The sequence below is a fragment of the Macaca fascicularis genome, chromosome 7 (assembly GCF_037993035.2).
Source record: "Macaca fascicularis isolate 582-1 chromosome 7, T2T-MFA8v1.1".
Taxonomy (NCBI): domain Eukaryota; kingdom Metazoa; phylum Chordata; class Mammalia; order Primates; family Cercopithecidae; genus Macaca; species Macaca fascicularis.
Window position 1 is genome coordinate 53,019,983 of NC_088381.1, and position 23,095 is coordinate 53,043,077.

General features: G+C 50.2%; 1 pseudogene; it reads left to right on the plus strand.

The window, feature by feature from the left end:
• Positions 1–2,719: 2,719 nt before the first annotated feature.
• Positions 2,720–17,003, plus strand: LOC135971697 (COMM domain-containing protein 4-like; annotated as a pseudogene).
• The last annotated feature ends 6,092 nt before the right edge of the window (positions 17,004–23,095 follow it).

Here is a 23,095-nt window from a genome sequence, read left to right on the forward strand (position 1 = left end):
GGTAGCAGGTGCCTGTAGTCCCAGCTACTCAAGGGGCTGAGGCAGTAGAATCGCTTGAACATGGGACACAGAGGCTGCAGTGAGCCGAGATCATGCCACTGCATTCCAGCCTGGGCAACAGGGCAAGATTCTGTTTCAAAAAAAAAAAAAAAAAAAAAAAAATTGGAAAATAAAACTGTCCTCTTTGGGAGTTATCTTTTCTACTGGACAGAAATCTGTAAGTTAACTTATATACATATTCTCCAGTATATTCATAACATATTCTCTAATTTATTTCCCTACACTAGTGGTTTTCAAAGCATGGTCTCAAATTGGAAGCACCAGCATCACCTGGGAACATAGACATGCAATGCTCAGGCCCCACCTCAGTCCTGTTGGTGTGGGGCCCAGCAGTCGGTTTCACAAGCTTTGCAGGTGATGATGATGCACTCTAATGTTTGAGAACTACTGCTCTAAATAGTCAATTTTTTTTTTTTTTTTGAGACAGAGTCTCTTTCTGTCACCCAGGTTGGAGTGCAGTGGTGTGATCTCAGCTCACTGCAAGCTCCACCTCCTAGGTTCACGCCATTCTCCTGCCTCAGCCTCCCATGTAGCTGGGACTACAGGCGCCCACCACCACCCCAGCTAATTTTTTAAAATTTTTAGTAGAGACGGGGTTTCACCATGTTAGCCAGGATAGTCTCAATCTCCTGACCTCATGATCCACCCGCCTTGGCCTCCCAAAGGGCTGGGATTACGGGCATGAGCCACTGCACCCAGCCTAAATAGTCAATCTTTATTTGTAAAACAAGTATCTATGAAACAATGCTCCAGTATGACATTAAAAGGGCACACCACCCACCTTTTAACTTTATTTCTGAATTTAAATATTCTGTCCGTCTGATGTTAAATTTGCTGTTTTGGTTTTCAAATACTCTTAAGACAGTTTTCATCTGTTCCTAATTTTATCTTTTTAAATAAAAAGTGGTTTTCCTAATCTATCCATTTTTCTCTTCTTTAAGCTATTGACAGGAAGAAACAAAAGTTGAGCCATTCTTACATCTATTTTTTTATTTTTATTTTTTTTAGTAAAGACAGATTTTGCCATGTTGGCCAGGCTGGTCTCCAACTCCTGCCCTCAGGTGATCTGCCTGCCTTGGCCTCCCAAAGTGCTAGGATTCCAGGCATAAGCCACTGAGCCCAGTCTTTTAAAAAATTTTTATTATTTTTTGTTTATTTATTATTTATTTATTTTTTGAGATGGTCTCCTTCTGTTGCTCAGGCTGGATGGAGTACAGTGGTGCCATGATGGCTCACTGCAGCCTCCACCTCCCAGGCTCAAGAAATCCTCTGACCTCAGCCTCTTGGATAGCTAGGACAACACATGTGCACCAACACAAGTGGCTAATTTTTTGTAGAGACTGGGGTCTCCCTATGTTGCCCAACCAGGTCCAGAATTCCTGTGCTCAAGCGCTCCACCGGCCTTGGCCTCCCAAAGTGCTGATTACAGGTCTTATGTTCTTAAAATTTTTTTTCGACATGGTATAGGATAGTCTAGTAACTTGACATATTGTTGTTTTCAACAGGCTAGTGCTTATGATTTGTAAAATAACTCTTCAGAAATGAGTTCAATTTTACCATGAATTGGGACACTTTCCATTTCTTTCTATTCTATAGAACAGTTTGTCATGAGCTCTGTCTTTTGAAAACTTGAAAGCCTGCAACAATAAAACCAGCTGTACCTGGTGCATGGGATAGGCATGGAATTGAGGACAGAGCTCAAACTACGATCAGTCCTCTGTATCCTCGGGTTCTGGATCCTTGGATTTAACCGACTGTGCATCAAAAATATTTGGAAAAAGTAAAACAATAAAAAACAAAAATTTATAAATACTTTATAACAGGTATTTACAAAGCATTTATGTTGTATTAGGTATTATAGTAATCTAGAAATGATTTAAAGTCTATGGAAGGATGTGCATAGGTTATTAGCAAATACTATGCCATATTATATTAGGGACTTGAGCATCGGTGAATTTTGGTATCTCTGGGGTCCTGGAACCAATATCCTGAGGTTACCAAGGGACGACTGTATTCAATTTCTTCTCTGGTTATTAGTGCATTCTCTAATCTATTTTTTTGTTGTTGTTTTGTCTTTTTGTTTTTGCCTCTTCAAGTCAATGTCGGAAACTTACTTGTTCTAGACTACTCATTAGCTCAAAGCTACCAGTAAGCTGACTACCAATGCAATCTAGGCAACCGATTTTTTCCCCATCAGATTGGCAAAAATTAAGATAAGCATCTATTGATGTTGAAGCTGTAGGGAGTTTTCCTGAGCATGTTAATTATGACAGCCCTTTTAGTTAGGCACCTAGACGATTCATCAAAATGAAATAAAATACCCCTGCACTTGAAGAAGTTATCTGGTTATTTCCTTATCTGGGTGCTGGTTATGTGAGGTCTACAGTTGATGAAAACTTATTAAGCTTTATATTTATAATAGGTACAATTTTCTGTATGTGTAGTATATTTCAATAGTTTTTAAAATGTCTTTTGCCATAGCCCGCAGCTGTGTATAATAATGCTATTCGCTTAACAGTGGAAAACATGGCAATGACCTGAATCCCACTGGCTCCCAAGATCCTACCACCTTAAGTTAAACAAATGAAATAACTCCCACTGTCAGTTAAACTGGCGGTTGGCGCTGTTTTTTTTTTTTTTTTTCCAGGGAAGGATTCTGGGAGAGGAGGAGGAGACTGCCAGCATTTAGACCCGGGCATTTCCAGGGGGCTGCGGTCCGCTCTCAACCTCACTGGACCAGCCCCCGCCCTCCCAGAGTCCGTTAGTCAAGGTTACCTGATCGTGGAATCAGCTGACCAGGCGCCACCAGAAAAAGAAATTCCCGGGCCCTGGCTTCCTGGCCTGATGATGAGGCATCAGGGGTGAAGCGAGGGGGCGGCTGCTGGAGCGGGAATGAGGGGGCGCCAGTGGCTCCGGCAAAGCGGGGAGGTCTGCCCTGGCCTCTCCGCAAACACAGTGTGTGCGGGCGTGAGGGCTGCTGGTCTGGTAGAGAAAAGTCCACCGCCATCCGGCTCCCGAGACGGGGTGGGGGAGCGGGTAAGACAGAGCGGCCCCTGTGCTCAGAGTTCCCGCGCTTCCCTGGCGGAAGGAAGGGCCCCCACCTCCCTGGGCAGGAAGTGGGGCTTGTCTGGAGCTGGGAGGCCTGTCAGGTCTTCCCCAGCCCGGAGAGGATCTCCCAAGGGCACCACCTTCCCCAGTCCCTGCTGTGGGACTTGGACACGTGTTTAGAATCAGTCTCACTCTTCCACACTGTTAGGAAGCCCCTCTGCTCTTTCCAGACCCAGAAAGTAGTAGTGTTGGGGTTGAGACTTATCCATCCATCCATCCATCCAATCCGTGCATCCATACGTTCTAAGTGCCTAGTCTATACCACGAAGTGTGCTAGGCACTGGGAGGACTTGAGCTGCTGAGGGAAGGGGGAATCAGAGGTTTGAATTGGCAGTCATAGTTAAGGCTCCAGGGGCAGAGACCTAACTGCACTTTGCATGTAGTGCTAAAGATGCCATCAACTTTAAAGGTGGATGGCAGGAGCTGGCTGGCTGAAGTACAGTTTGTGTGTAGCAGGACAAGCCGCAGACAAAACTCAGACACCGAGTTAAAGAAGGAAGGGGTTTATTTGGCCGGGGGCATTGGTAAGACTCCTGTCTCAAGAGCCGAGTTCCCCGAGTGAGCCATTCCTGTCCCTTTTAAGGGCTCATAACTCTAAGGGGGTGCGTGTGAGAGGGTTGTGATTGATTGAGCAAGCAGAGGGTACATGACTGGGGGTTGCATGCTCCAGTAATTAGATCAGAACAAAACAGGATAGGGATTTTCACAGTGCATTCCTATACAATGTTTGTAATCTATAGATAACATAACTGATGAAGTCAGGGGTTGACCTTTAACTACCAGGCCCAGGGTGCGGCGCCAATCTGTCTGCCTGTGGCTTTCATTTCTGCCTTTTAGTTTTTACTTCTTTCTTTGGAGGCAGAAACTGTGCATAAGACAATGTGAGGGGTGGTGTCCTCCCTTATTCCCCCCTTTTGAGACTCTCACTCAGTTTATTAGTGGGAGTTCTCACTTTCATTTTCACTACCTATATCTTCTTACAAGACAGATCGATAGTGATTCATATAGTACACTTGTGCTGAAGCATTTTGGTGAACTAAGGTAGCGATGAAGCTTTTTATCATTTGAAGAAGTACAGGTAGCAAACAAGGGAGGAGTAGGCAGGTTCCTATTATTATTATAACTCCTATTATAAGAGTTTTAAATCCTACTAGCACTGGGAACCATTTTCTAAACATGGCCCCAGGATCAAATCCATGCCACACTTGCACGGGCACAGGTGCCAGTTTTGTCTTATCTCTAACTATGTCTTCAACTAGTTGCCCTTGATCATCTATGTGTAGACAGCAATTAGTAAGGTTAAATTTCCCACAGACCCCTCCTTCACATGCTAGCAAGTAGTCGAGAGCCAATCTATTTTGATAGATGGCATTTCTCATCTGAGTTTCTTGCCGGGCCAGAATAGTCAAAGCTTTGCCGGTTTTATTAGTGATTATTTCTAAGCCAGCTTGTAACTGTATGATTTGGTTGATCATGTAAATGGGGGTCTGGTATCCCCACGAGCCATCTTGTGCCCAGGTAGCAGACCCATAATATTGTATAATTGTCTCAGGGGGCCATTCATCATCTTTCCAATTTCCTATAGCTATGCTTCTCTTTTCATGGGAAGCATAGACAGGGAAACCCAGGAGTTCGCCTGTTTTTCTGGGCAGTAGGAAGAAAGATGGTTTAATAGTGCCAATAACACAACTACCTGCCCACTGGTCAGGTAATTTGGCATAAGCTCTATGCCCACATATCCAGTATAATCCAGTGGGGGCTGTCCAGTCCTGGTGGGACTCCGGGTGGGTCCACACAATTTGCAACTTTGGGAATTTGCTAAATGGATTCCTCTCTGATTCGAACTCCCCAAGTGACTGTTTTTGTGTTTCCATTATACAGTTTCTGTCCCAGAAAACTAAGTCATCCTACAGGGTGAGTGAATTATTTTCCTTCTCTAACTATGCACTACTGTCTAATAATTGAGGCTTTTAGGACCCAGAAATTATCAGGGTGATTCTTTTGAGCCAAGAATTCATCAGGAACTGGGTCTGTAGGTATTAATTCTCTGACTTCCCATGGCCATTGATCTCCCATTACAGTTCCTCCACATACATAACATGAAGTGACATTGAGACACTGGGCTACATGCTTGGCTAATTGCAAAAACAAATTTCTTGTTTTTCCTGGAATTTCTTGTACTTGTACATCTAGTTCATCATAGAAAGTTTGAAACACTGGCTCAGGAGAGCGTTTGTAAACTTCTCCTCGAACCAAGATATGTACTCGAGGATCCAGTCTGGCCCCATCGGTTCCTAGGGTCACATGCTCCCCTTTTTTTCCAGCGAGTATCAAGGGGATTGGTTATTACTAGCTCTAAGGGGTTACATTGTCCCTTAGTACAGGAAGGGCCATTTTTTCCTTTCTGAAGGTGGACTAGATCCTTTTTATTTTTTATCCAAGTGGCCTAAATGACACAAGACCAGTATCCACATTCATTTCCACACAGTCCTAATTCATGACAAATGTACTTATTTTCGGTCATATAGCCTTCTTCCCAACTAAAAGAGCCACATTCCCTTCCTAACTTACTGCTATTAATGACGGCACAGGCATCACATTTCAAGATTATGCGTTTGGGCACCGCTTTTTCTTGTGTTCTGGCTAATACTTTACTTGTATCATTTATGAGTCCTCACCCGTCTTCAGTCCTTAATCTTATTTCAAAAACTGTGGCCATGGGAGGCTCAGAGGGGTCATAACACACATCTGGTTGGTCATTTCCTGGGCTACATACCTTGTACTGAGTGTCATTATATAAACATGTTCCTTTTAAAGTTCCTAGGCATTAATAGTAACTATAGAACAGAAAGATTGTTTTAACTTGTTGCCCTACCTCGGTAACCTGATGTATACACTGAGAGCAGTCCTCCATGCAGGGAAAATCAGTGGAAGTTTTTACTACACAAGTCCAAATTATAAGGAAAATGAGTCCCACAATTATTCTCCTCATGCTTCGGCCGTGCGTAGACCAGTCAGCTTCTTGGTGTTACTGGAGCAGGGCTTGTCGTCTTCCTCAGGGTCACTTCGCAGGGGTTGTCTGGGCTCAGTTTTACCTCCCAGGTTTTATTGGTTGCAGGCTTCACACAGCTGTGGTGGATCCAGGCTGGGATTCCTTCTATCTTTACAGCCATGGGGGTGGTCAGGATGATGGTCTGAGGTCCTTTCCACCGTGGCCACAAAGGGGATACATTCCAGTCCTTGATCCACACGTGATCACCTGGAGAGAAAGGGTGAACTGGGGAGAATAAGATGATGGGACATCTCTCATTTACCTAAGTTGAGATTGTTTGTGTAATTGTATCTAAAGCCTGTAGCTGTCGCTGTAATTCAATTTCACCTAACTCTGGGGGAGTGCCTGGAAGCTCCTGTAGTATAGGAGGAGGCCTATGATACAGTATTTCGTAAGGGGAGTAGCCTGTTTTCTTAGAAGGAGTGCATCTAATTTTAAACAATACCATAGGCAGGGCCGGTATCCACTTTAATTCTGTTTGCTGACATACTTTCCCCAAACTATTTTTGATAGCCTGATTCATTCGCTCCACCTTTCCGGAACTCTGAGTTCAGTAGGCAGCATGTAGCTTCCAAGTGATTCCTAATGCCTTTGCTGTCTTCTTTACCAAGTCAGCCACAAACACTGGCCTGTTATCTGAGCCGATTCATAAGGGCAGTCCAAACCTAGGAATAAGATCTCGGACAAGCACACAGAACCTCGTAGGACTTTTCAGTTCGTGTTAGATAAGCCTCCACCCACCCAGAGTAAGTACACACAAGAACCAGCAAATACTTGTTACCTCCACATTTTGGCATTTCTGTGAAATCCACCTGAAGATCCTCAAAAGGAGCTGCTCCATAAGCTTGTATGCTGGGTGGAACAGTGGGGCCTTGTCTTGCATTGTGCTGTCGGCAAGTAGTGCACCATTGTGCTACTTCTTTGGCAAGGACTGGCAAGTGTGAGATGTAGAAGTACTGGCCTAACAATTTTTCAAGTGACTCTTGACCTAGATGAGTGGTTTTGGTCACAGCCAATACGACTGTGGCTCCCAGCAACTGCAGCACAGCTACTCTCCCATCTGGCAGTCTGATCCATCCTCCTTTTATTACTTGCCCCTCTTCTGTGTGGAAGAAGTCTTTTTCTTCCTTAGAATAGGTAGGTACCAGGTCAGGTGTTTGAGGGAGTAAGGGGGCTACTACTGATACACGGTAAGGGGTAGATGCCGCTTTTCAAGCTTCTGAATCAGCTCAAGAGTTTCCTAAGGCCACTGAAGTGGAGGCTTGCTGGTGTCCCCTGCAGTGCATGACTGCCATCTTCTGAGGTTTCCACACTGTCTCTATTAATTATAGAATTTCTTGTTGATATTTTATGTTCTTTCCCCCAGAGTTTAACAGACCCTTTTCCTTATATAATGTTCCATGCACTTGGAGGGTTAGAAAGACATATCAAGAGTCAGTGTAGATGTTTACAGTCTTACCTTCACTGAATTCTAGAGCCCAGTTAAAACAATGAGCTCAGCCTTCTGGGCTGAAGTGCCCTGTGGCAACGGTTTGGCTTCAACTACAGCATCCAAAGTTACCACTGCATATCCTGCACATCTTTCTCCTTGTGGGTTAATGAAGCTGCTCCTGTCCACGTGTAATTCCCAGTCTACTGATGCCCATGGCTGGTCCCGAAGGTCAGGTCTGCTAGAATAGAATGAGTCCAACACCTCTACACAGTTATGCTCAACTGGGTCTTTGATATTGGAAGCAGGCTGGTGGGATTTAGGTGTTACAGACTTCAATAGTTATGCGGAGATTTTCACATAGCAAGCTTTGGTACTTGGTTAATGTAGCATTTGTTAGCCAATGATGTCCTTTTGTATTCATCAAAGTTACCACAGCATGGGGGGCCTTTATATTCAGGTTTTGCCCAAGGGTTAGTTTCTCTGCTTCTTGTGCTAACAGGGCTGTTGCTGCCAGGGCCCTTAGACACGGAGGCCAGCCTTTGGAAACCCCATCTAGTTGTTTTGAGAGATAGGTCACTGGCCTTGGCCAGGGCCCCACAGTCTGGGTTAAAACTCCAACTGCCAGTTTTTCTCTTTCTGCCACATAGAGTGTAAAGGGCTTTATCAAATCTGGTAGTTCCAGGGCTGGGGCTGACATAAGTTTTTCCTTTAACTTACAAAAGGCTTGCTGTTGTAGAGGCCCCTGTTCAAAAGGCTCCCAGTCACCGCCCTTTGTAAACCTGTATAGGGTCCAGCCCCACAGGGTGGGTGAGTTTTTCTCCCCGTGTGTGGAGACGAGAGATTATAGAAATAAAGACACAAGACAAAGAGATTAAAAAAAAAAAAAAAAACAGCTGGGCCTGGGGGACCACTACCACAAAGACGTGGAGACCGGTAGTGGCCCTGAATGTGAGGCTGCACTGATATTTATTGGATACAAGACAAAGGGGCAGGGTAAGGGGTGAGAGCCATCTCCAATGATAGGTAAAGTCACGTGGGTCACGTGTCCACTGGACAGGGGGCCCTTCCCTGCCTGGTAGCTGAGGCAGAGAGAAAGAGAAAGAGAGAGAGAGACAGCTTACACCATTATTTCTGCATATCAGAGACTTTTTAGTACTTTCACTAATTTGCTACTGTTATCTAAAAGGCAGAGCCAGGTGTACAGGATGGAACATGAAGGCGGACTAGGAGTGTGACCACTGAAGCACAGCATCACAGGGAGATGGTTAGGCCTCCAGATAACTGCACATGGGCCTGACTGATGTCAGGTCCTCCACAGGAGGTGGAGGAGTAGAGTCTTCTCTGAACTCCTCCAGGGAAAGGGAGACTCCCTTTCCCGGTCTGCTAAGTAGTGGATGTTTTTCCTTGACACTGACACTACTGCTAGACCATGGTCCGCTTGGCAACGGGCATCTTCCCAGACCCTGGCATTACCGCTAGACCAAGGAGCCCTCTGGTGGCCCTGCCCGGGCATAACAGAAGGCTCACACTTGTATCTTCTGGTCACTTCTCACTACGTCCCCTCAGCTCCTATCTCTGTTTGGCCTGGTTTTTGCTAGGTTATAATTATAGAGCAAGGATTATTATAATATTGGAATAAATAGTAATTGTTATAAACTAATGATTAATGATATTCATACATAATCATATCTATTATCTGTATTTTATATGACTATTCTTATTTTATATATTTTATTATACTGGAACAGCTTGTGCCCTTGGTCTCTTGCCTCAGCACCTGGGTGGCTTGCCGCCCACAACCCTGTACAAAGGTTTGGCTAGTACTGCAAAGTTTGGAATCCATAATCTGCAAAACCCCACAGCTCCTAGGAATTCCCTTACTTGCCTTCTGGTTTTTGGTTCCGGCAGGCTGCAGATGACCTGCCTTCTTTCTGACCCCAGGCTGCCCTCCCCTTTCCGAATAGTGAATCCCAGGTAGTGTACCTGCTGTCTTCAGATCTGAGCTTTCTTCTTGGACACCTTATACCCACAGTCCTCTGGGTGCCAAAGCAGGACATCAGTCCCTTTTGCGCACCCAACTGCCATGGAGTGTCCCAGCAGCAGGTCGTCCACGTACAGGAGCAAGATGCAGCCTAGGTCTTTAGCAGGAAACTTTTGCAGGTCTCGAGCCAGGGCCTCCCTGAAGATAGTAGGGGAGTTCTTGAACCCTTGGGGAAGCCAGGTCCAAGTGTACTGAGTAGTGACACCTGACTCCGGATCTTCCCACTGAAAGGCAAACTGCTTCTGGCTCTCAGGAGCTATTCTGATGATAAAGAAGGCGTCTTTTAAGTCCAGACAGGTAAACCAGCTGTGCTCAGCCGGCAGCAGCCCTAACAGTGTGTAAGGGTTAGGAATTGTTGGGTGCAGAGTCACTGTAGCTTTGTTGAGCAAGCACAAGTCCTGTACTGGCTGGTAGTCCTTGTCCCTGGCTTAGGGACAGGCAGGAGGGGGGTGTTCCATGGAGACTGGCAAGGAACTATAATTCCATAGGCTTTCAAGCACCTTAGATGAACCTGGATTCCTCTGAGAGCTTCTCTGGGAACTGGATACTGCTTTTGTCTAATTTGGTTGGGTCCCAGGCTTAACTTCTATGAGTACGGGGGCTTGGTTGACCACCAGTCCTGGAGGATTATCCTTTGCCTATACTCGGAGCCATTGCTTAGCTAGAGCTGGTTTTATCTCTTGGCCTGGCACAGTTAGAAAAAGTCTCCATTCTTCTTCCTGGGAGACTGTAAGGGCCATGATAACTCCTGTTCCTTTAGCCGTAAAGAGCCCTGTTTTGTAAAGGAGATGGTGGCTCTCAGCTTGCTAAGCAAGTCTCTTCTGAGCAAGGGCAAGGGACAAGCCAGGCATGTATAAGAACTGGTGAACTATCTCATGTCCCCCCACTGAACAGGTCCATGGTAGACAGAAAGCCTGCTTAGTGGAAACTCCTGTTGCTCTGATTATATCAATGGTTTTCTTGGATAAGGGGGTAACTGGGGTGGTCACTACTGAATGTTCAGCACCAGTATCAACCAAAAACTTAATGTCCTTGCCCCCAACTGTAATCCTGAATGCGGGCTCCTTGTGGGCACTTCAGCCCAGTCCCCTTCAGTCCAATAACCCTTCAGCCAGATTGAACAAAGCTCCATCATCTTTATCTAAGGTCTCTTGTTGCAAACCACCTTGCTTTTCCTTCAGTTGGGGACACTTATCTTTCCAATGTCCTATTTCCTTACAATAGGAGCACTGGTTATGTTGCAAGTGTGGGCGATTAGTGGGTATTCTTCCTGGAACCCCCCTTTCCCTCTCCTTTCAGGGGAATTCCCTTAATGGCCATGGCCAGTAAGTCGGCATTTTGCCTAGCCTGGCGTTCGCCTTCCTTACAGCTTTCTCTATGGCTTGTTGCATCTCTATTCACAAGTACTTGAGTGGCTATTTCCAGTAACTGTGAGGTATTCATACCCACAAACCCAGCCTGTTTCTGCAATTTTCTCCTGATATCTTCCATGCTTTGACTAACTAAGGTCATGCGCTGATTTTCAGGGCTATCTGCATAAAAAGGAGTGTACATATGGTAAGCCTCACACAGTCTTTCATAGAATTGCGCTGGACTCTCCTTTATTCCTTGGATGACCTCAGAGACCTTATATACATTTGTAGCCTTTTGAGCCCCTTTCTTTAGACCTTCTATTAATGCCTCACGGTACCATCTTAGCCTCTCCATGTCTGGTCCCTCGTTTGGGTCCGATTGGGGGTCTGTTCCTGGCAGTTGAATTCTTATATATTCTTGGGGGTTTTGGTAATCGGCTGGGATGTGCTCCTCTAGCCACTTAGTTGCCGCCTGGAGCACCCTTCGCCTTTCATCTGTATTAAAGGGGTATGTGAGCAGCTGGTGGCAATCAGCCCAAGTAGGATTATGAGTCTGTTTAATTGTTTGGAGCAAGTCAATTAAAGCTTGAGGTTTTCAGTATAAGATGGAGTATTACTTTTCCAATTGAGGAGGTCAGCAGAGGTGAAAGGTTGATACACAAAGTCACGCCTTTCCACCATGTGTCCATCCTCATCTACCCCAGTATATCACTGCTTTCTCAGGGACATTTGGATTGCAGTCTTGGGCCATAAGTGAGCTGCCAAGGGAGGAGTTTCTCCCGCACCTTCACTTCCTCTGTTTTCTACTCTGGATGGTCTAGGGGTGTGGTTATCTGGTGGAGGTGGAGGTGCTGTGGGCTCAGGGGTGGGGAGTCCTTCCTCCCGATAAGGAGGGGGTATTCCTCGTACAAATTCCTGCCGTGATTCTTCTGGTGTTGGGTCGGACAGGACTTTTGGTGCCGACTTACCTCGGCAGTTGGAGCGAGAACCTTCCTTAACTAACTGTCCCTTTGCTACTAGTACTGCTGCTGCCTGTCCTCTTAACCACTGTGGGGGGTCCAAAACTAGCTGTAACCATGAATCTATATATGGGAACTGATATAGGTACCCTGGCTTACAGGTTACCCTGTGCCATACCTTTGAGACAAGGGTCCTGTCCAGGCTTCCTTCTGATGGCCAACCCACCTCTAATGCTGGCCAGACTATCTCACACAAAGTTCTAAGTTTTCCTGGTGTCATAGTGACTCCATAGTCTCCCTTAAATCCCTTTTTGAAATTTTTCAACATAGTTCCTAGTGGGGTGGGCTTACTTTGTGCCTGACCCATGTTTCCTCAAGACAAAACACCACAGTCACACCACACACACACACCACAAAACAAAGAATGGGTAAAAAGGGCACACACACACTTTTACAGTTTAGGCCAAACCAGAATCAAAACCAAAATCAGAGTATCAAGAAATCTAAGCCAGGTCAAAACCAAAACCAAAGTATCGAGCAATCCAAGTCAAGTCAAAAACAAAAACCAAAGTGCCGGTACAGGCACACCGTGGGTGATCAGGCCATGCTTCCACTCAAATGGAGTAGGCAAGTTCCCAAGACCAATCCTGTCAAGCAATTCAAACCAAGTCAAAACCAAAACACCAAAGTGCCGATAAAGTCATGCTGTGGGTGATCAGGCCACACTTCCACTCAAATGGAGTGGGCAAGTTCCTAAGACCAATCCTATCAAGCAATTCAAACCAAGTCAAAACCAAAACCAAAGTGCCAATGAAGGCATGCCATGGGTGATCAGGCCATGCTTCCACTCAAACGGAGTGGGCAAGTTTCAGAGACTAGTCTTACCAAGTTTTAGATGTCCAGACTCCAAGTGCCCGTTCCTTCCCATTGTTCAGCCACTGCGTTGATCCTCCACGGGGACCTGCCACACACTGCTCTGGCAAGGTGTCCCATGGGGGCAAATGCCTACCTGGGAGTGCTCTCAGGATCCACATGGCTGGGTCTGGTTGGAGTCCCCTGCAGGGATGTTCCACAGGGCAGGCTTAAGCCGCCTAAGGAGCTGCCTCGACCATCTGCCAATCACCTTGATTCCTGGTCAGGGAACCAAGAAATGTAGCAGGACAAGCCGCAGACAAAACTCCTCAGACACTGAGTTAAAGAAGGAAGGGGTTTATTCGGCCAGGGGCATTGGCAAGACTCCTGTCTGAAGAACCGAGTTCCCCGAGTGAACAATTCCTGTCCCTTTTAAGGGCTCACAACTCTGCATGTGAGAGGGTTGTGATTGATTGAGCAAGCAGAGGGTAAGTGACTGAGGCTGCATGCACCAGTAATTAGATCGGAACAAAACAGGATAAGGATTTTCATGGTGCATTTCTATACAATGTATGTAATCTATAGATAACATAACTGTTTAGGTCAGGGGTCGATCTTTAACTACCAGGCCCAGGGTGTGGCGCCAGGCTGTGTGCCTGTGGATTTCATTTCTGCCTTTTAGTTTTTACTTCTTCTTTCTTTGGAGGCAGAAATTGGGCATAAGACGATATGAGGGGTGGTTTCCTCCCTTATGTGTGCCAGGAGTTGGGAGGCAAGGGTGGAGGCGTGTGTTTTCAGACAGGGAATGGCATGTGCAGAAACTTCAGGTGAGAGAGAGCATGGCTCCCCAGGAATGAATGCAATTCCCGTAGAGTATCACCTGGAGGTTAGGGAAAGATGAGGCTGAACAAGTAAAGACCGAATATTCCTGGCTCTTGGATCACCACAATCAAGATAATGAACACATCCACCCGCCCCCAAAATTTCCATGTGTGAGGGGCTATTTCAGGAAGTATGATCAAGAAGGGCCAGCCTGCCAGGGTGCAATGGCTCATGTCTATAATCCCAGCACTTTGGGCAGGCTGAGTTGTGCAGATGACCTGAGATCAGGAGTTCGAGGTCAAGATGGCCAATGTGGAGAAACCCTGTTTCTACTAAAAATACAAAAATGCCAGACATGATTGCACATGCCTGTAGTCCCAGCTACTTGGGAGGCCGAGACAGGAGAATCGCTTGAACCCAGGAGGCGGAGGTTGCAGTGAGTCAAGATTGTACCATTGCACTTCAGCCTGGGCAACAGAGTGAGACTCCATCTTTATAAATAAATAAGTAAATAAATAAATAAATAAATAGGACTGGTCTGATGAGGTGTGACTTGAGCAGAGAGTGGAATGAAATCAAAGATAGCAAGCCACACAGAGAGTGCAGCAGGCATGGCAGCGGGAGCAAGGCTGGTGTCCCTGAGCAGCAGCAGGGAAGCCGGAGTGGCTGGACTTGTGTGGGTATGGGGAAGAGGAGAGAGGTCACTCGTCTCTGTGAGGCCCGGGACTTTGTTTTATCCCCTGCTGTACCCCAACACTTAGAGTGGGAGCTAGCACAGAGAAGGCACTCAATTGATGTTTGCTGAGCAGATGAATGCCTGGAGTAGACCTCAGAGCAGGGTTTGGTGGCAGGGTGGGTCAGGGAGAGAGTTCACTCAACAGCCTGGTGATAGGGGAGAACAAGTGGCCAGAGGGCATCCATCTGTGATGGGGACCAGGGGTCCCTGCTGGACAGAAGTGTGGGAGACACGGATCCTGGCCATACCTCAGCCTTCCCTCCAGCCTGATTACCTGCCTCCCTCCCTTTCAGAGGTTCCGGTTCTGTGGTGATCTGGACTGTCCCAACTGGGTCCTGGCAGAGATCAGCATGCTGGCCAAGATGGTTGAGTGCACAGGGTCTAGTCTGGGTGGAGGAGGGGCACTGGGCTGGGGATTGTGGGTGTAGATGATGGTGAGTTTTCTCTGGGGTTAGGACTTCAGTGCTCTCAGCCTGTGCTACCATGCTTTGTGACCTTGATCAGCGGCTGGCCTGCTCTGAGCCAGTCCCCAGGAAGGAGGGGTGAGGTTTGCCAGCCTGGCTGATGTAAGGACTTCCCTTCCAGTCCTCTGTGAAGTTGCAGCTGCTCTGCAGCCAGGTACTAAAGAGCTGCTGGGACGGGGGAATGATGTGAGTACAAGACCCAGCACCCCATTGTCCCATGACCTTATGACCCCCAGTGCCCTGAAGCTCTGCACTAGGCCCAGGGAGATGGGTGATCCAGCCTGTCAACCTCTCTGGGCACCACCCATACTTCTTTCCAGCCTCTCTGTTCCTTATTGCAGGATCCAGGCTAGGGGTGAGGGGCCGGTGAATAGAGTACTGGCAGCCTCTGAAGGTCTCCTTTCCTCATAGTATTAGAAGATCCTGAAGCTCATGGCCAAGTTTGATGAGTACCCCGTTAAGTTCACAGGCCCCAGGCAACCCTGGGACCTCGGCCTGGTTCCTGGTACAGAGGGGCCCCCCACCCCTCCCAGCAGCATCCTTAACTTACCTTCCCTAGTGGAGGAGCATGAGGGAAGGAAAGACATTGACAGTCCCACCTTCCTGTCCTCTGCCAGTTCCTGGTGGAGCAGTAGCAGTGTCTGTGGCTCCAGAAGGCCTGGGGGCTTTGAGCTGAAGTTAATAGGGCAAAAGGGAGTGGCTGGGGCCACAGTGAAACCCCCTGTCCCACCCACAGGTCCTTCAGAGTCAGGCGATGTGAAGGCCACAGTGGCAGTGCTGTTTCATCCTCTCCAGTGCGGCCAAGCACAGTGTCGATGGTGGATGCTTGTCCAGTGAACTGCAGCAGCTGGGGCTGCCCAAAGGTATGGGTTGTGGGTGGGCAGCTGGGCAGCCTGTGGGCCAAGGGCTGCTAGAGAGGGGGCCAGGCCCTGTGACCCTATGGTGTACCCTGCCCTGTCTGGGCCAGGAACCCAAGCCCAGCTCCCACCTGCTACCTCCAGAGCTACTCCGTTATACCCCCAGAGCATGTGGCCAGCCTGTGCCACTCTTATGAGGAGAAGCAAAGCCCCTTGCAGAAGCACTTGGGGTCTGCAACCTATGCAGTAAGTATGAGCCCAGCCAGTGTCTGCGCTCATTCTAGAAGGTTCACGCAGCATGCAAAGTGCATGGGGAGTCCAGGGAGACGACTTAACCATGGTCACATGCTGAGCAGCCGCAGAGCTGGGACCTGGCCCTGGGTCTTCTGAATCCGTGGGCTCTGTGATGTGTACGTACAGGATCAGACTTTGCTCTTTCCTCCTGGCTGAACCTTCCCTAGTCCCCCATGCCCCATGGGTGAGCACCCAGCTCACTCTCGTTCCTCCCTCTCCACAGTGTGGTCTCTGGCAGCATGAGTGGCAGAAGGGGCAGCAGAGACTGTGGACCCCTCAGCTGCACCTAAGACCTCTGTGTGGTCTAGCTGTCTGTCCTGGGGGAGGCTCTTGGCCACCATTTCCCCCTCTGTAAATGAGACCGATGCCTGTGGCATGGAGGGCGGGAGGCTGGTGTGAGTGCCAAGCACTTGAAGCAGGGCCCTGAGTGAGAATGGACATGGGAGCAGGGGTGTTCCTCGACTTTATGCACCTTGGGGATGGGAGCGGGGCTCCCTGTCTTGACAAGGCATTGCTTTACCCCACCCCACCTCTGTCCCAGCCCTGCAAGTCAGTCCTTGGGGGTCTAGGAGGGAAGAAACCCCTGGCTGTGTGACCTCGGGCTGGTGCCTGGCCCTCTCTGGCTCTGAGTTCCTGGGAAAGTCAGCACCCAAGGCATGCCCTCCAGTTTAGCACCTTGACAAGAAGGGCGGGGACACTGGGTTCAGGCCCACCCCTCTGGTCCAAACCCCTCGGCCCCAGCTGGAGGATGAGGAGATGCTGGGCTTGGGTGGGGGAATCTCCTCAGCTTGGCTAAAAGGCTCAAGGTGTCAAAGGCTCAGCCTGCCCCCCAGGAAGGAGCCTGGGCCCAGCCAGACAGTCACCAGGACAAGGGCAACTATGGCGAGCAGGAGGCCCAGGATAAGGAGAACCACGGCATAGCTGGAGATGAAGGTGTCCAGCGGGCTGGAGGCTTTGGGGCCAGGAGTGCCTAGAGCAGAGCAAGAAGGCTATGACCAGGCGCGGCCCCACCTCCCAGACTTCTGAGAAGGCAGAATCTGCACTCAGAAGGTGCTGCGGGACCAGAGAGTGGCACTAGGAGCATCTTGGAGGGCTCCATGAGCAGGGGAGGCAGGCTTCAGATCAGGGCACGTGGAGGAGGCAGATGGACAGAGGGAGGAGGCCTGCAGAGGGAAGGAGGTACTGACCGAGGTCTGGGATGACCGTGTCTACCAAGAGGCCCTCTGCCTCCCCCAGGGTGTGCAGACACTGGCATGCACAGTCCCACCTGAGGGCCCAGGCTGGTGCCAGCCTGAAGGTGGCACCCATTCTAGCGGTCAGTGGATCTGGACTGGTGGGAGAATCATCACACACTTCAGGGGCCTGCACAACCTTGCAGGACTAGGGGAGGCCATTTTTTCCAGCCTCCTGCCCTCGACCCCAGAACCCTGGTCTGAGCCCTGGGTCACCCAGGGCCACCCCAGACCCCCTAGAATTCCTCTACCACCACTTGGTCAGAGTTCTGCAGAGGTCTGAGGATGAGGGTCAGCTGGGGGGTCAGGAGAGGATGAAGAGGGTCACAGCTCTACCAAACCAAGCCTTATTTCTTGTGGCCCCTGGCCTACTCCTCTGATGCCAACCTCCGGCTGGCCCAGCCCTGCAGAGTAGGTGCTCTAAGGCATCAGTAGCAGTTTGTCTCATGCTGGTCTCCTCCCAGGTCCCCCTCTGGAGCCCAGTACCACAGATCTCAGGGTGGGGGGTACAGCTCAGTCTCCCTCCCCCCTCATCCCCCTCACAGGGGCTTTGTCCACCAAGGCCCCTGACTGCTAGGGGACCCACACCCACGGCCTCCCTCTTTCTGACTGCTGGTCCTTCCACAGCCTGGATACTTGAGCCCTGGGCAGAGGGGTAACGATCCCAGGACTGTCTTCGCAAGCAGAGAGGCTGCTTGGCATGAGGCCCTGACTCCTTGGGTTGAGCTCAGCAGCAGGTGTGTCACCAAGGCCCCCTGGAAGGGGCTCAGGGCCCATCACTTGCCACACCTGCATGTTCCTGCTAGGTATCCACCCTGGGGACCCAGCTTTCCCCCTGCCCCCAGCTGCTGGCAGCCCCATCTTAACTCATCCAGGGTCCTGGAGGCCATGCCAGGAAGCGGCCAGCAGCGGGGAGGAGCACTTGATGTTTCTGCATCTTTTTTTATGGAGCTCCCTTGGGTGGGAGGGGCTAACAGACTCAAGGGAGACTGCAGGCCACCCCTTCCCCACTCCCTGGCTGGGTGGGCTTCCAGCTCAGGCGTCTGACTGGAAGGACGGGACCGTCCTGTCACAGAGGCAGGTCTGAGTAGTCCAGGCCCAGTTTTACCCTCCAGCGGGGCTCCTCCCATTCACTTGTCCAGCTGGCTTTGCCCAAAGCACAAGCGATGTCTATGTGGACTGTGTCCCCTGCCCCCAAAGGGAGTCTGGCTCCAGTCCTGGCTTGGAACTCAGAGACCTTAGAATTAGAGGCCACATCTGGCAGGGTGGACCAGCATGGTCTGCCCACAGCCAGGGCAGCTACCATGTTGGCAGCCCCAGACCTGACACCACGGTTTCCGTGTCCCCTCCCACTTCCATCCTGCACATCACCTACACTACATGCTGTCCCTGATGAATCCAAGCTGTCAGCTTCTGTCAGCTTGGCCACGAAGTCACCCTGACCATAAGGAGAACGGTGCAGCCTGAGTTGGGGGCTAAATGGGAACGGGCCTGGTGTGAGGTGGGGGAGGTGGGGGTGAGGCAGGTGTCTGGCGCCTCTCTGCTTATCTTCTCTTCTCCCTTGCCCACAAAGGAAGCATCTTCTCCATGTCCCTCTGCCAGCCCGGGGACATAAAATAATGCCCCAGGTCTGTCTTTCCTTGGACATAGCCCACCTACCTTCCTGTGGGACTCAGGGCTTTGTTTTGTCCTGTGGCCCACATGAGAAGCAATTATCCCTGCTCTGCTCAGCTGAGAGGACAAACTGAGGCAGAGCAGGGGAACAACTCTGTCATAGTCTGCCTGTTAGTGGCAGAGTCAAGACCAGCCCTTCCCTGATTGTCAGGTCCAGTGGACACCAAGCGTGAAGGCTGTATTAGCCCATTTTGCGTTGCACTAGAGGAATACCTGAAACTGGTTTATTTATTTATTTTTGAGAGGAAGTCTAGCTCTGTCGCCCAGGCTGGAGTACAGTGGCACAATCTCAGGTCACTGCAACCTCCGCCTCCTGGGTTCAGGCTATTCTCCTGCCTCAGCCTCCTGAGCAGCTGGAATTATAGCCATGCACCACCATGACTGGCTAATTTTTTGTATCTTTAGTAGAGACAGAGTTTTGAGATGGAGTTTTATTCTTGTGACCCAGGCTAGAGTGCAATGGTGTGATCTCGGCTCACTCCAACCTCTGCCTCCCAGGTTCAAGCAATTTTCATGTGTCAGCCTTCGAAGTAGGTTGGATTACAGGCATACACCTCCATGCCCGGCTAATTTTGTATTTTTAGTAGAGACAGGGTTTCACCAGGTTGGCCAGGCTGGTCTTGTACTCCTGACCTCAAGTGATTCCCTCGCCTTGGCCTCCCAAAATGCTGGGATTACAGGTGTGAGCACCACTCCTGGCCCTGAGACTGGGTAATTTATAAAAGAGGTTTATTTGCCTCACAGTTCTGCAGGCTGTACAAGCATCTGCTAGGCTGCTGGTGAAGCCTCAGGAAGCTTTTACTCCTGGCGGGAGGCAAAGAGGGAGCAGGCGTGTTGCATGGTGAGAGAGGAAGCAAGAGAGGGGAGGCATCAGGCTCTTTTAAACAACCAGCTCTCCAGTGAACTATTAGAAAACTCACTCATTGAATCACTTGAACCCAGGAGGTGGAGGTTCCTGTGAGCCGAGATCGTGCCACTGCACTCCAGCCTGGGCTGTGAGTGAGATGCTGTCTCAAAAAAAAAAAAAAAAAAAAAGAAAAAAAAAAAGAAAAAATAAGAAAACTCACTCATTACTGTGGGGAGGACACTAATCCATTCATGAGGGATCCCCCACCATGACCCAAACACCTCACACTGTAGGCCCCACCTCCAGCATTGGGGATCACATTTCAACATGAGATGTGGATGGGACAAGTATCCAAACTATGTCAGAGGCCTCCCCCTCCTTCTCATCAGAGTCTTCTGTCCTCAGTTCAGGTGCATGCTGGCCTCCATGCCTGGCTTCCTAGGAAGTCATCTTGGCCCCAAGGGGTTGGGCAGGGCCACTAGGCTGAGGGCTGGAGCCTTACCTCTCCTAGTCCCAGCCTGGGTCTCCATCACTGGCTAGCCAGCTCTGCTCACTGCATTCTCTTTACACCTGCTCCCTGCAGCCCAGGGGTCAGTCTGGGTGCAGGCCTGGGTAGAGGTCCAGGAGCAGATTCTACCCTCCAAGCTCATACCTCCTGTGCACCACTGCAACCAAAATGCACCAGCATGGCCAGGAGCACTGGCTTGTCCCTGTAATCCCAGTGTTTTGGGAGGCTGAGGTGGAAAGTGCTTGAGACCAGCCTGGGCAACATAGTGAGGCCCTGTCTCTACAAAAAATAAAACTAGGCATGGTGGCGTGCACCTGTGGTCCCAGCTACTCAGGAGGCTGAGGTGGGAAGATCGCATGAACCCAGGAGGTCAAGGTTGCAGTGAGCTATGATTGAGCCACCACACTCCAACCTGGGCAACAGAGCAAGACCCTGTCTCTGAAACAAGAAACAAAGTGCACCAGCATGTGGATACCAGCTTCTCCTGGTGTGTGGACCTGACCTCACTACTTGGCTCCATCTGTGAGTGGGAGACTGCCTCCTGTCTTCCAGAACGTTCCCGACACTACACCTGTGTCCCTCCTGCATTCTCTGGTGGGCTTTGTGAGAGGGCCTGTCACCTACCTCTCTGGCTGCCCTAAGACCCAGCTCAAACCTTCCCTGTCCCTGAGAACCTTTTCCTGAACAGTCTTTCCCTGAGCCACAGGCCCCCTCATTTCAGAGCTTTTGGTGGCATGAGTACAAGGATCAACTCTCTGCTACCAGCCTGAGAGGAACTGTCCCTAGGGTTGGGTCTCTGGATGGCATGTGAGGGTCTACACCAGGACCCATATACCTGTAACCTGAAGGGTAGGCCCTTGGCTGCCCCGGCTTCACAGATCCCCATCTAGCCTGACCTTCTGGGACAGGCCTGACCCCTGCATCCTTTGGTCTTGGTCCCTACTGGGAACTCTGGTTACCCTGGCTTACCTAGGGCTGACATTAACCATGAGACAGAGTTACAACTGAGACTAATGTAGGGGTACCTGGCTCAGGGTCACCATGGCCATGCAGAGCTCAGATCCTGGCCATGTTCAACCTCCACCTCCTGAGTTCAAGTGATTCTCCTGCCTCAGACTCCTGAGTAGCTGGGACTACAGGCGCATGCTGCTACGCCTGGCTAATTTTTTGTAGTTTTAGTAGAGATGGGGTTTCACCGTGTTAGCTAGGATGGTCTCGATCTCCTGACCTCGTGATCCACCCACCTCAGCGTTTCAGTGTTGAGATTACAGGCGTGAGCCACCGTGCCTGGCCTCCCCAACACCCTTCTAGCCCTGGTGCCCTACAGGGTCTACCTTGGAGCACCTGGAGCCCAAGAAGCTGCCCCTCACATTTGTGATCCCTGGGACCCCCTTCCTGATCATGATGAAGGTGGACTGAAACCCGCTGAGGTGCCTGACGGAGCAGGGTCAGCCTCTGCCTCCTCCAGCCTCTCTGATGGGGAGGATGTTATCCCAGCAGCATGAGCTGGGAGCAGAATCAGGAGGATGGGAGGTTTTCTCTCTGGGTAGCTCTGGGCTCCAGGGTGGAGCCCTCTTAATCTGGCCCTTCCTCTGTGACTCTCCTTGGCCCCAGGCAAAGAAAAGGACAGAGTGGGATCTGGGTTCTTTCTCACCCAGCTGCAACTCCCCCTGCCCCCGTCCCTTCCACCAGGTGATAGAGAACCTGGCATTCTGTGCCCCATAGAAGAGTTCCCTTTCCTTCTGGTGAGGGATGGGAACCAGCTTGGGGCGGGAGGGATGAGGGGGCAGGGGGCTCTCCCATCCCTGCCTCACATTTGAAGGATGGCATCTGGGCGGCAGCATGGTTTAGGCTAGACAAGGCGGCCCCTAGGTTTATAGCCGGGCCTCAGGCAGGATGCTGACATGCCACCTTTTCTTCTGCATGTCCTGACCTGGCACCCTACCTAGTTAAAGATCCTCAGGCCTCCTGCCCCCTGGGCATTGCCGCCACTCCCTGCCCAGGCACAGCTGTCCTTGTCCTGGACTAATCTTCAGAGATTCTTGTCCAGCCCACAGCTTTGCTGGACATCGCAGGATGGGCCAGGCCCCCTGCCCAGCACTAACATCTCTTTGTGAGTCTCAACTAGACTGAGCTGCAGCTTCAGGGTCAGGGTAGGCGCTGACTTAATTGATGTGACCCAGGACAAGGGGGTTTATTGATGGTGTCACATCTGCTTAAGTTGTTGGCCTGTATTATCTCTTCGGGGCACGATACCCCTCTGTCCCATGCTTAGATGCCCGCATGTGGCCACAGTGCCTTTCCTACCTCCATCCCTACTTGAGGCCAGTGTTCAGGCACCTGTGGCTCCAGGCAGAAGGCTGAGTGCAGAGCCAGGCCTGGGCAGATGTTCCACAGGGGCTGCAGGAGCTGACAGCCCTGACCACCCAGCCCGTGGCCATCCATTCCCCTTCACCGTGGCTGACCCCTCATCCACCATCCTTCCAGGGGCCAGGCCTGGGCCCAAACTGACTTTTTCCTGCCCCTGGTGCCCGTCGTGTTGTTGGCTGAGCTTGATGGTCTTGCCTGTTTCCTTGATTATCCTCAATCAGAGGTTTATAGAGCCACGTGGGGACATCACATCTCCTGTGTACCAGGTCCTCACCAGAGACAGGACTGCCTTGGCCCGGGCCTGGGATAGTCAGGGGTCACACTCGCCTGTTGGGACCTAGCTTCAGCGGCTTCAGTCTGGGCAATGGCCTGATGGGTGGCTGCCCCTTCTCCTCTGCTTGGGGGAGGCAGGAGAGGAAGGTCAGGCAGGAGATC